Source organism: Budorcas taxicolor, chromosome 24 (assembly GCF_023091745.1).
Source record: "Budorcas taxicolor isolate Tak-1 chromosome 24, Takin1.1, whole genome shotgun sequence".
Lineage (NCBI taxonomy): Eukaryota > Metazoa > Chordata > Mammalia > Artiodactyla > Bovidae > Budorcas > Budorcas taxicolor.
In genome coordinates, this window is record NC_068933.1 from 12,617,736 (window position 1) to 12,632,595 (window position 14,860).

A 14,860-nucleotide genomic window follows, 5' to 3' on the forward strand; every position below is an offset into this window, starting at 1 on the left:
ACAGCTGGATAGAGTCTGAGAGTGACAAGGGGTTTCATTCTGATACAGATTTCAGGTAGTGTTATTCTTATGCCGACTGTCAGGGTGTTACCTTTAGGCCCAAGTAAGAGTTCAAATGGGATTCCCAGTTGACTCAGTGGTAAGGAATCTGCCTGCTCATGCAGGAAACTAGAGTTCAATCCCTGAGTGGGGAAGATCCCCTGGAGACGGAAATGGCAACCCACTCCAGTAATTTTGTCTGGAGAATCCCGGAGAATCCCATGGACAGAGGAGCCTGGCAGGCTACAGTCCACAGGGTCACAGAGTCAGACACGACTGGGTGACTGAGTGCGCACACACACAAGAGTTCAAATATTTTCAGAACATGTAAGAACATTATTTTAAGTGTGTGTGGTATAGTAAATTGAAAATGTGTAAAAACGTTTGGTCCAAACTAATTCACAATAGGCTTTTCCTTCTTCCTTCATATTTATTTATATATTCTTTGAAAGAGTGAATAATTCATAATGAGTATATCTTGAAAATACACTTGAAATAAATAAGTGATCACACACATTTGAGTTTCCTCACAGGAGTCTGTTAGATGCTCTGCACACAGCTCCGTTTGCAATTCACCATTTCTATTCAAGTCTGGTTATCTTAATCATTGTGTCACAGGCTCTGTTCTGCTCAACGACTCCACATAATCAACACACTACAATCTTTCCATTCACACATTTACTTTCCTGGTCATTATTTTAATGAGACGCAGGAAATGGCTCTGGCAGATTCCTGAAAACATTCTCCTACAAGGCTTATACAAAAGTCCAGTGTTAAATTCACTTTCATAGAAAATAATATTTAAATGCAAATAAAAAGTTTTTTTTTTTTTTTAAAGAAGGACATTTTTCTGTTCAATTAAAATTACTGCCTTTCTCCTCCTTGGTACAAAGAGAGATGTTTGCGACCTGGTGAGAGATGTGTCTATAAAATACATTTTCACATAAGTTCTTCAGGAGCACTGAGTCTGGGTGGTTCCCACTCCCCAGGAAGCTTTGGGACTTTCCAATTCAGCTTCTTTCTCCGATAAGATTCCCCCTCTTGTTCATTCTTTCTAGCTTTCTTGAATTGAAAATCATCCCATCTACAGCAATATACAATCTGTAAAATAATTCTGTTAACACTCATTGGGTCATTTAATTCCCACTTCAGTGGTGACTCTGAAAACACAATTTGGCCGTGGCGTTAAGATACAAATGTTAACTGTCTCACTTATTTTCGGCTCACGCCCTCCTTCCAATCTTGTCGTTTTCACAACTCTCGTCTTTGTGCATATCGCTCTCCTAACTAAAACAATTCACCTCAGCGAAATAGTCCTTTACATGTAATTAACAAATCATCAAATCCTAAACTGAGCTCTTTGCATCATCACATATAGAAACGCGGACCTCCGAAAGGTTAACGTGCCTCTTCCAGTCCTGTGGCCCACGTAACACCTGTCATGTGTGCCTCTGATAGACCCTGCCTCTTGGTGCGGCCGGCCCCAGGACCCTGGCACCCTGGCACCCAGGATTCCCCTGGAATAAATTTTCTCCCAGCTGCAGTGGAGTATTTCTATGACTGACTTACACCCAGTCTTTTCCCACATGGGCCCCCCCAAAAAAATCAGCAGGCAACATCTGGCAGCCTAGCTCATTCTAAAGCTTCACTTTCGTTCATTGTGCCCTTGGCGCGTCATTTTCCTATAGATGATGCCGTGAACCTTTTATTTATTTGTGTATTTATTTATTTGCAGATTCCTCTTCTCACACTCAACTGCTGTCTTCCCCTGTGTAAATTTTTTCTCAGAAGCTCAGGGGAGCATCTGCAAGGAGTCGATGTGGGTGCTTTCTACTCACATCAGGTTCCAAAGCCCCCTTCTTGCTCTTGCACACCCTTAAAGTGGATTAGGCAGAATATGAAAACTTTCAGCAAACTGGCGATTAATTCTGAGAAGTCACGCTTCTCAGCTTCGAAATGTGGATGGGCCTCTCCTCCACCACTGGGTACTCTGTCCTCCCAGGCAAGCCAAAGAATGTAAAAGCAACTTGGTAATTTAGACAGTTTGCCGAAAGAAGGAATATTTAAAAGGAAAACAATAAGTCAGCTAAACTAATTTTGGCATCAAATAAAAATTGTCGCTTTGCTTTTTTCTCATTAAAATGTCCACACTCCAGAGCCTTCCCTGGTGGCCTAGTGGTTATGACCCCGTGCTTCCAATACTGGAAGTGTGCTAACTCGCCTCAGGGGTGTCTGACTCTTTGCGACCCCATGGACTGTACCTGCCAGGTTCCTCTTTGTATGGGATTTTCCAGGCCAGAATACTGGAGTGGGTTGCCATTCCCTTCTCTAGGGGATCTTCTCCACCCAGGGATTGATTCAGCATCTCTTATGTCTCCTGCATTGGCAGGCGGGTTCTTTACCTCTAATGCCACCAGGGAGCACGGGTTCAATTCCTGGTCAGGGAACTAGGATCTCCCATGTCCTGTGGCCAAAAGATATAAATAAATCAATAAAGTATGTATTACACTTTCAAATAAAATGTCCACATTCCTGTTTAGAAAGGAGACCTCAGAAAATAGAGCACAAATTAATTATAAGGTAAAGTGATGAGTAATTACCCTGCATACTCAGAATAGGCTTTCTGAGCCCTTGCTCCACTATCAGTCTGGTGTTTCTCCTTTTCTGTGGATGGCTTGCCTCACAGAACCTCAGGACTGCTCTCATTCTTAAAATGGTAAATGCTACTGCTACCCTGATTTTCCCCACTTAGAAGCATCTCAAATTCAATCGTGGCCCAGTCCTGTGAGAATGCCAGGGGACTGCTTACTACCTGTGATTCAAGAGAATGTCTCCCTCTTCCCATGTTCAAGGCTGCAATTCTTGACAGTAGTGAGCGATTCCTTTATGAATGCCTCTCTCCCGTTCCTAACCCCTGCTATTTTTTGAGAATTCTGCCAACATTCTTTATGATGGCTCTATTTCCCATATGTGTCATGGACTTGGATTCATTCATCCAACAAATATTTGTTGAGAACCTTTCATTTTCCATCCTTGCTAAATGTCAGTTGCTCCCAAACCTAGTGATTTCTGCTCTTTTCTTCCTAACTTGCAACTCAATTCCAGATTCTTTTGTCCTGCCTCCCTTCCCAAGAAGTCAATTTCAGGCTATTTGCTCAAGGAATAAAAAATTAACAGGAGTGGCTGAGGATTCAAATTTGGGGAGTTTCTGTTTAGAAAAAGAATTTAGCATATCTGTCTGAATTCTCTAGAGCTCGAAATTCTCAATCCTTTGAAAAAAAAAAATTCTTAAAACACCACTCTCCTATTATTATCTCTAACTCCCTGTGTGTGTTCTTATGTGATGCATTCAACCTATGTGTGAGCCCCTCAGAAATTTGTTTGCTAAATCATCTGGCAAATGGTCTTGTTGATGTCTGCTGAGCGGCTCAGAGCCTACAGTTGTTAAGTACTTATTACAGGAATCCAGCCGGGCAAATTAAGAAAGCTACGTGTTTGCTTATTATTTTAGGACTATTATGCTATCTTCTGAGGGGACTCCATCTTGGACCTTGTGACCTGAAAGGACTCACTGTTCTTTGGCCAGAGGTTGCTGCATGGAATCTGAATCTTTGACCTGGTGACAATAAAAATGATCATCTTTATTCAAGGGCGGTGGGGGGGTGGGGGGGTGGGTGGAATGTCCTCTTGTTCTTTTCATAGTTCCGCCTGCTGGAAAACACGTATTTAAGCAGCTCAAGGTTCACTTGGTATGTCATAACTAAGCTGGGAACGTTTTCTATTTACAAATGAAGCTGTTTACTTCATTTTTTAAATTAAGTACCTTATATAAAGAGTACTCCAACATGTGTGCTATCTGTCCAAGGTGACCATCTCTCCCAACCTGTGTAACAAGATCTACGCAGAGCTGTTTTGAAAAGTGTAGCTGATGTTTCTGGTGCCTATTCGGAAAGTCCATATTACAAATTGAAGCTGCCACATAAGTAACTTACACATCTCACAAAAAATAACAAGAAAGAAGCTTTTTCGAGGACCATTGTTAAAGCAGATATGGGGGGTGTCTGAAAAGTTTCCCTTTATGTTAAAGATTGGAAAATACGATCAGAAATCCTTTAAATAAATGAACTGTAGGCTCCTTACATATGCCAATTTTCCAAAGCCCAGGCGTTTGTATTGTGGTCTACCCAAAGCTTTGCCTTTGGTACCTCCTTTCTGTGTCAGAGGCATCACAGCTGTGGTTGAAATCCCTCCCCAACAGTGTCAGTGTTGCTCTTAAGCTCTTCCTAAATGTTCATCTGGTTAAAGATGCTGATGCCGACATGGTTGGGAAGAAAATACCTGTGTCGTAGGAGATTAGTGTCTTTCCCCAAACATTGCAGTCGGTTTCACCAGCTTTAAAAATGTAAGCGACGCAAAGGAGAGTTGTCCTTTCCTTGTCTACTGGAGGTATTTTTTTAATAATGCAAGCTGCTTAAGCACAGAGTTAATGTCTAACATGCCTTTTCTAGCAACAGACTCTGTACTTTATAAATGCTTTATGATGTCAAATATTTGTGAGGAGTAAAGGAACTTGCCCGTTCAAAATAAAAAGCATTGGACCGTCTTGCAGCAATCACATTGTTAAGAAGTCAGATGCCAAATCTGGATGTACCTGAACACACCATTTTCTGTGAATCTGCCTGTGGTTCTCTGGTCTGGGCAATAAAAGTTACTTCTTAATCTAGATGCTAAGGCAGGAATCAACAGACTGAGTCTATAAAGGGACAAATACTAAATATCTTAGGCTTTGTGGGTCAAGAGTCTAGATCAAGAATAGTCAATGGGTGCTCAATAAGAAAGAAACCAAACTTCTACAGGTATTTTTTGGCAAGACGGTAGTGTGCCTCTCTTATAAATTGGATTTTCTTCAAGTGTGGTCTTGGGGCCATCTGATGTCACATCACAGAGTTGGTTTATTAAATGAGCAGATTCTTGGGGCTTCCTGCATATTCTTAAGCTTGTCTGATTAGCCTTACCCTGCTGTTCTTACAAACTTGGTTTAGCTGGGCAAAGTGTATCCCCTTTCTTTATGAAATCCAGCACTTTCCTGGACTTTTTCCCTTCGGCCTTCAGATAGCCTCAGCTCCCTGCTTTTAAAAGTAAACATTATTTTGACTCTGCTCTGCTCCCACTACCCCCCGCAATTACCTGCTTCAAAGTCAGGCTCTTCAAATGTGCCTCATTGCCTCCACCACCGCCATGCTTTCACATCCTTCTACAATTTCGTTCTTGTTCTCACCCTCTATCCAGGGTACTCCCCCCAGATTGCCATGATACTCTTTCAGATCCTCAGTCTTTGTTATCATAAACCTCTGCCTGTCATTTATCACTACTGGCAGCTCCTGTTCCCCAAATACCTCCACTTTGTTCATACTGTTCCTGATATATCTGGGGAAGGTCCTAGAAAGAATCGTTACCTGGTCCAGTAGATAATTTCTTCAGATGCTGTTAGTCATTTTGCAACTTCGTCTTATACCATCAGAAGTGGGTATTAACTGGGCTTAGGAGTCCCGGACGTAAATAGGTCCTTACCTGGGGCAGGAGTCTACGGCTGTGAGTGGGCCTGAAGGCTCTGCACATTCGAACAAATCAGCCTGCCTATACTCATGAGTGTTAAGTACTTAGAAGATTGGGAGCTCCAAGCTAGGGCTCTGTTTCTCGTGGGTGAGATGCTGGGTAGGTGAGGTCACCTGAGGAGCAGGTGGGGAGAACTGGCTGACTTGCGTCTCCATCTGTACCTGCTCCACAGCCCCACTGCCCTGAGAACGAGTGTGAGGTTGTTCAGCAGCTGCTGTGCCCACAGCGCCCTGATTCGCTCCCCTCCACCCTCTGCCAGCAACCCTCCTGTTCCCTTGGGGCGTCTCCCCCTTCCCAGGGCCACCCTGCAGGTGCCACCCACTCACGTCTGCATCTGCCCGCTGCCTTCTGGCTCCTCCAACCTGTGCACGCCCACCCTGCGCCTGCCCTCAGGACTCACCTTTGGAATTGACTGCTGTGTCTACAACTGCAGCCCCAACCACTCATGCTCAAAAAAAAAATAAAAACCCTCTCATTCTCAGTGGTCTGAGATGCTAACCAATTAACTTCACTTGGATTCCCAGCAGTTATCTAATTCGACTTATCAAAATTGAAAATAAAAAGTCCCTTCCAAATAGACTTCTCTTCATCCATTTCTCTGAACCCATTTTATTCAGTTGCTTTCCTATGAGCCCATCTCAAAGCTGCAAGCCTTGTAATCGCTCTTTATTCCCCTATCACTGTCTAGTATCCCAGTCCTTCAAATATTTTATTGTTATTTTAATTATTTTACTTGTATTCCCGTATGTGTTTATTTTATAATCATAAGGTTCATCCAGCTCCTATGACGTGGTGGGTGTGTACACAATTTTTTAAAGTAGTCTCACTTCTTCCAGTTTCTTCTCCAGCTTTATTTTGTGTATGGTCGTCACACTTTTCTTAAAACTCCTGGTTCATCGAGCTCTCAGGCCTACTAAGGCTCCCTACTAGCTGGTTGGTAACAGAATCTGTTTTTAATCTTATTTCCTGCACTGTTTATTCTACAGAGCAGATCTTCTGACTCGTCCCCTTCCGTATCCTGCACTTACCCCACGCCTCTGATGTCACTCATGCTCTTTCCTCAGTCTGGATACCCTCCCTCCATAGATGGTTCCTAGCAGAAACGGCGACCTTCCTAAGAGAGAAGAACTGAGTTTTCACCTAGGATGTCTCATGCCTGCGTGCTTAGTCACTCAGTCGTGCCCGACTCTTTGCGACCCCATGGACTGCAGCCCGCCAGGCTCCTCTGTCCATGGGATTCTCCAGGCAAGAATACTGGAGTGGGTTGCCATTTCCTTCTCCAGGGGATCTTCCCAACTCATAGACTGAACCCAGGTCTCCTGCACTGTAGGCGGATTCTTTACTGTCAAGCCACCAGGAAAGGCCTACGGTGTCTCACCTAATTGTAAATGTTTATTGAACTCTACGTGATCTCAGGAATAGGGCTTCCCAGGTGGCACTAGTGGTAAAGAAATCCACCTGGCCATGCAGGAGACACAAGAGACATCAGCTGGGGTTGGATCCTTGGGTCAGGAAGATCCCCTGGAGTAGGAAATGGCAACCCACTTCAGTATACCTGCCTGGGAAATCCCACGGCTACAGTCCATGGGGTTTTAAGAGCTGAACTCAGCTGAGCAACTGAGCACGCAAGACTCCAGGAATGCCATCACCCGCTGTCTTTAATCCTTCCCCTTCCTCCACAGGTGACCTCTGAGAAGCGGGGCGATATGGGGTGAATCAGGACCAACCAGTCATCACAGGCCCTGCCACTATCACTGCCCCTCATCATCTCTCTTGGATTTATAATCCCATCCTCAGAGGAAATGTCAAAACAAGACACAAGGCATAGTAGCAGGCCTCCTTTCAAAGTTTGTTTCTCCCTGGCACAAGGACTAGAACCAGAATTCTTTTGAAAACTAAAGATAATACTCATCGAGCCCAAACTCATGAACAAAGGATGTGGTGCTTGTTTACAAGAATTATAAATACAATGCCCACATTGTTTATTTTACTTTTGTCTTTTTTTCTGGTTGAAATTAAAGATGGCATTTTGGGGGAGAGCACACATAAATGAGATTCATATGAGCTCCTATGATTAATTATGCCATAATTAAATATTAACCACTCCAGTATGTCTTATATTTATGCTGTGTCTCCCTTTTCTATTTGAAAATTGCTTAATTACATAAAGAAATATGTCAGAAATACAGGCTATATTCTGATTCTGAATTTGAAAAGAAATTTGGTGTGTACATGAAAAGAAATCCCCAATGTTAACCACTTAAGATTTGGTAGATTGTTCAGATATTAAGTCTATTGCTACCTATAAAAAATCATAATCAAATAGTTCAGCTTATTAATTTGGTTAAAGGGTCCTAAATCCTTGCATCAGGAAAATATCCTGAGATTAATTTTTTTCAATGCTTTCAGCATTGAATCTCATCACAGTGAGGCATACTGTGTTTCATGCTACTGAAATACTTTCTGATTTACCAAAGAAAATATATTTTAAATATATTTTTTTGTGGTTTTCTTTACTTATCATGTGACTTTGCACAGATTCCTCAATCTGTGCAGGGCCCTTATTTCATTCATCTGTAAATCAGAGACATTATAATTCCTGGCAGGTTTGTCACTAGGATTAAAAGGGGTGTAATATGTCAAACATGTAGCACAGCTCCTGGCACATATGAAATACAGCAAATGGTTGTGTTAATGTCTATTTATTAAGTTGATTAAAATGTACAATCCATATCTCTCAGCTGCTATGAATACATATTCTCTTCTCATTTTTAATTACTTTTAGACAGGGAATGGGAGATGTAAATGCATAGGGATTCCCTCATCTCTTTCATAAGGTTTATCCAAGGTTTTCACATTTTTCAGGCAAAGCTGAGATGCAGTGAGTTGTGTTTGGCTCCCTGGGAGCCCGCTGTGCAGTTAAAATCCAGACTTGACCCCCACCCTCCCTTCAGGGCCTCCGCATGGTTTCCAGAGCTGGAAATCAGACACCAGGTACATGGGGAGACAAGTGGAACAAACAAGTGGAAGGAGATGGCAGCTGCAAATATTACACAGCAGCTAAGAGCATGCTTGGGGTCTCTGCAGGTGCCCCGTGGCCCCCTCTGCTCAAGTGTTTGGGGCTCTGAGTAATAATAAAAGTTCAGCCACCAGAGACTCTCTTTATCTCAACTATTTGAAAAAAAAAAAAAACTTATGTCAAGTGAGCACTTTACATGTTGTTCACCCACTTAGCCGGTGCTCCCTCTGAAGCTGAAATAGATTGCCTCCACTGTCTTCTCACACTGCTAGCTCCCCTTAAAGCTGCTGCTGCCTAATCCTTTGATCCCTGTACCACTGAACTCTTCGAGAGTGTAACCAAAGGGAGAGAGTTGAGATTTCAGTGTGACAAGTGGAAGAAAATCAATTTCAGCTTCCCAAAGATAGACCCAGTGGTGTAAAAGATCACCAGTCACAGATAGACGTTCTTGATGGTGGTCCTGGGTGACTGGAGGTGCTGGACGGGCGCGATGCAGTGCCAACCGTAGGAGGCGGGGCTTTTCTTTACTTAAAAAATGAAAGAAAGAAAGTCTGATGTGGAGACCACACCATGAACATCAGAACCCTATCCATCCTATGATTCCTTGTCTTTTTGCTTGATGTTACAGATTTGAAGCATGCAGGCATTCCACTAGAGGATTTACACATTGGTTAGCAGTTAAAAGCATTTGTCTGTAAGTTTAGTTGGAGAATTGTTTCCTACTCCAGGAAAACTAGACCTTCCCTGTAATTGGCAGTCCTATTATAAGTGGCTATTCTGTTAAGCTTCTAAAGAACTTCTAAGAACTTATTAAGTAATTGAATAAAGCAGAGTGCATTTAGTACTATAGTTGCACCATATTTCAGAATATCATATAACCTATGAGTCAGTTCAAATGTTATATGGAAGTGATAAAACATGGGATAAAAAGCAAACTGAAAAAAAAATTACCATACCACCCACTGATACATTCCAGAGCCATTTAGTCATCTTTTTCCCTAGTTATACTGTTAAAGATTTGGCCACAACTATTTTTATCCTCAGAATGAAGCTATTATACCCCAAAAAGTGTAAAGAAATTAAGATAGGTTTTTCATAATTCCTAACAAACATGGTTGTTTTGAATGGGCTTAATTATTATCTCGATTCAATTCAATACAATGATGATTTATTGCCTTCTGAGAGCTGTTTGTGAATGTCTCATTAGGAAGAGTTACTAAATGATACAGTACAATCCATGTGAAGGCATATTTAATGTCATCTCAGTAATAGAAACACTGCTTCTTAAACTCTCTTTCCATGCCAAAAATTCTAATCAGCAAACAAACCCCACTATGATAATAGCATTTAAAAATTAGTCTATATATATATATATTTTTTGGCTATTTTCTAGAGAGAAGAAATGTAGCTTTTCTTAAATGAGAGAGAGAAATATGTGCCCTTTAGGTAACTAGGGTTTAAATCCACATGGAAATTTGAGTGTATTAGGGAAGCATAGTCAGAGAAGGCAATGGCACCCCACTCCAGTACTCTTGCCTGGAAAATCCCATGGACAGAGGAGCCTGGTAGACTGCAGGCCATGGGGTCGCTGAGGGTCAGACATGACTGAGCGACTTCACTTTCACTTTTCACTTTCATGCATTGGAGAAGGAAATGGCAACCCACTCCAGTGTTCTTGCCTGGAGAATCCCAGGGACAGGGGAGCCTGGTGGGCTGCGGTCTGTGGGGTCGCACAGAGTTGGACACCACTGAAGTGACTTAGCAGCAGCAGCAGCAGGGAAGCATAGTAGATCACTTGTTGGAAATAAGAGATATAATTCTTGTTTCTTGACTCCGAGTGTTTCTTAGATATATGCTTATTCTGGGGTTCCCAGTTCAGTTCAGTTCAGTTGCTCAGTTGTGTCTGACTCTTCACGACCCCATGGACCACAGCACACCAGACCTCCCTGTCCATCACCAACTCCCGGAGCCTGCTCAAACTCATCTCCATTGAGTCAGTGACGTCATCCAACCATCTCATCCTCTGTCGTCCCCGTCTCTTCCTGCCTTCAATCTTTCCCAGCATCAGTGTCTTTTCAAATGAGTCAGCTCTTCCCGTCAGGTGGCCAAAGAAAGTGACATAAATTTAACTCTAGTATAACCAGTAGATTTCTTTGGCCCAACATCTGGTCTGTAGTTTAGCCACATCCTTTGAAAATTTGAAGAACTGAACTGATATCATATTGTAATATATGAAGATCTTTAAATATAATCTCTTTAATCGTATGATCTCATTCAATCATTATAGAAGCTATCAACAGCATTGTCTTTCCCACTTTACAGATAAGGAAGCTATGGCATAAATATGCCATAATATAGGAAGATTTAATTTCATTCCCTCCTTGGTGAGAAACATGTATTTACTACTGTGTTTTGGGGTGTCCATAATAAACATTCATTTCAGGAGCTTAAATTCTATTTATCATACTTATTTTATAAAACACCCCTCATGAACCCTAGGTAATCTTCTCTAAATGTATATAAAGTGTAGCAGAAATAGCATAAACAAGGTGCTTAAACTTGGACCATGATTGTATTATTAACATCATAATGTTTATGAATAAAGGGCAGTCTTACAATTAACTTGATCTGTAGAGTTAGAGATTTGAGGGTAATGAGGGTTGTAGATGTCATCAGTCTGTAAGAATGCACTGTAGATTTTTCTAAGTTATCCACATTCTTGAGAACAAAACAAATACATTAATTTTCTATTATATCACCCTTTCACTAAGTCATGGTACACAAATGAAATTCCAGCTAGAGATAAGGAAGGTGTCTGCAGGAGTGTAATCATTTATCTTGATAGCAGGCGTGAAACTCTGCTGGTGAAAGGACACATCAGAAACTTTTGAAGAAGTAGCTCTGAACTAGAGTGCAAATGAAGTGCAAAGAGCTGCCTTGTCACGTGGGCAGTGGGGTTGTAAATGGTATTTTCAAGAGCTTTCCTAGTCTACAAGAACAGGCACTTAGTCTGGTTGACTTCTGAGAATAAATGTCATTAAAGCAAAGTGTGATACAAGTGACTGACTCAATCTTTATTAATGAAAAAAAGAAAATATGATGCCTCCAAAATGAGGAGTTGAATTGTGTTGAATTGTGGCAAGCTCCATCTTCACTAAATGACCACTTGTCTAGCTTTTTTAAAAAGATGCAGAAAAAAAAGTCAGACAGAGATTTTTGTTGAGTCCTCCTTATGTTAGTGTTTTGCTTTTTTAAAAAAAGGTGCTGTGTTTTAATCTATGTGATTAAAAAAAAAGTTTCCCAATTTCCTAGAGCCAATCAAAATGTATCAAAAAGATCATTGTATATTCTTTTTATAATGGTAGCAGAGTCATGGAGTTGAAAATTTGAATCAGTTGTCTGTAGATGGTAGGGTCACGGAAATCTATGGATTCTATAGGCTTAAGGTTCAAAAGTAGCTTTTCCTTGATTCTCAAGGATATTGTTTTTCACAAGTAGGTCTTGTTATTCATACCATGAATGCACAACAGAGTAATCTTGACTGCAAAGGACAGCAGTTCACTCTTCACCTCTGACTCTCAGCCAGATCTCAGATTCCATTGATCTCTAGATACTTTTCTAAGACTGGGGGTCTCTCTTCAGAAATCCCCTCTGAAAACTCACCTTTGAAAGTAATAAAACACTCATTGGAAATGAACACTTAATTGTGAATGAGGGAAGGAAAGCTAGAGCTGGAGACGATGATGCAGCTTCAATCCCTTCAAGCCCTTGGGTGGTCTGAGTCTATGAAGAGTTTCTATTCTCTGCTGAAAATCCCTTCTTTGATTTTTTCCCCTAGTTTTTTCTTTCTCAATTACTGTTGAGTTCTGAGCTTCTGGTTCTGTGTCTGGCGTGTAGTTGGTGTTCACTAAATGTTGAACTAAGTGATGATTCCGTTAATAGCATTTAGCCACCTAGTTCAGACAGTGCTGCCATACTTTAATTCCTGGAAACAATCCAGATATTTTCTAGAACAACGACAGACTTGCATCCCATTAAAGAACTCCACTGACCATCTTTGTAGGTCATCTTTGTAGCCAAAGTCCTTTTGCAATGAAAATGGATGTGGTTCGAACACCTATTTTTTTGTGTATATACATAATCGATGTTTCAGTGTATTTTTAAATTTCATTGTCATCTCAATCCAAAACTTTTCTGAAAAGTGATTATCTGAATATCACTGCCAAAGCAAAGACAGTCGCCTGTGCGAGATTCACCATATAAGATAGAGTACCATAAAGTAAGATTATGGCACGTGTCTTGGTATTCTCAAAGTGACATATTTAATCTGATTGTCTAACTTATTGGGCTTACTATGTGTTAGGTACTTGTTCAAACATTTTACATGCATTAACTCTTTTAAACTTTATAATCCTCCTATAAGACAGGTGACATTATTATACCCATTTTACAGATGAGGAATCTGGGGCTCAGAGATACTAAATAATTTCCCCAAGGCTACAGAGGCAAGATGTGGTAGGACTGAGACTTAGATACAGATCAGATCAGTTCGGTTCAGTTCAGTTACTCAGTCATGTCCGACTCTTTGAGACCCCATGAATCGCAGCACGCCAGGCCTCCCTGTCCATCACCATCTCCCGGAGTTCACTCAGACTCACGTCCATAGAGTGGGTGATGCCATCCAGCCACCTCATCCTAGTGGTCCCCTTCTCCTCCTGCCCCCAATCCCTCCCAGCATCAGAGTCAACTCTTCGCATGAGGTGGCCAAAGTATTGGAGTTTCAGCTTCAGCATCAGTCCTTCCAATGAACAACCAGAACTGATCTTCTTTAGGATGGACTGGTTGTATCTCCTTGCAGTCCAAGGGACCCTCAAGAGTCTTCTCCAACACCACAATTCAAAAGCATCAATTTATCGGTGCTCAGCTTTCTTTACAGTCCAACTCTCACATCCATACGCAGGAAAAACCATAGCCTTGACTAGACGGACCTATGTTGGGAAATGTAATATCTGCTTTTTAATATGCTACCTAGGTTGCTCATAACTTTCCTTCTAAGGAGTAAGCATCTTTTAATTTCATGGCTGCAATCACCATCTGCTGTGATTTTGGAGCCCAAAAGAATAAAGTCTGACACTGTCCACTGTTTCCCCATCCATTTGCCATGAAGTGATGGGACCGGATGCCATGATCTTAGTTTTCTGAATGTTGAGCTTTTAAGCCAACTTTTTCACGGTCCTCTTTCACTTTCATCAAGAGGCTTTTTAGTTCCTCTTCACTTTCTGCCATAAGGGTGCTGTCATCTGCATATCTGAGGTTATTGATCTTTCTCCCGGTAATCTTGATTCCAGCTTGTGCTTCTTCCAGCCCAGTGTTTCTCATGATGTACCCTGCATAGAAGTTAAATAAGCAGGGTGACAATATACAGCCTTGACGTACTCCTTTTCCTATTTGGAACCAGTCTGTTGTTCCACGTCTAGTTCTAACTGTTGCTTCCTGACGTGCATATAGGTTTCTCAAGAGGCAGATCAGGTGGTCTGGGATTCCCATCTCTATCAGAATTTTCCACAGTTTATTGTGATCCACACAGTCAAAGGCTTTGGCATAGTCAATAAAGCAGAAATAGATGTTTTTCTGGAACTCTCTTGCTTTTTCCATGATCCAGTGGATGTTGGCAATTTGATCTCTGGTTCCTCTGCCTTTTCTAAAACCAGCTTGAACATCTGGAAGTTCACGGTTCACATATTGCTGAAGTCTGGCTTGGAGAATTTTGAGCATTACTTGACTAGCGTGTGAGATGAGTGCGATTGTGCAGTAGTTTGAGCATTCTTTGGCACTGCCTTTCCTTGGGATTAGAATGAAAACTGACCTTTTCCAGTCCTGTGGCCACTGCTGAGTTTTCCAAATTTGCTGGCATCTTGAGGGCAGCACTTTCACAGCATCATCTTTCAGGATTTGAAATAGCTCCACTGGTATTCCATCACCTTCACTAGCTTTGTTCATAGTGATGCTTTCTAAGGCCCACTTCACATTCCAAGGTGTCTGGCTCTAGGTGAGTGATCACACCATCATGATTATCTGGGTCATGAAGATCTTTTTTGTACAGTTCTTCTGTGTATTCTTGCCACCTCTTAATATCTTCTGCTTCTGTTAGCTCCATACCATTTCCTTTATCGAGCCCATCTTTGC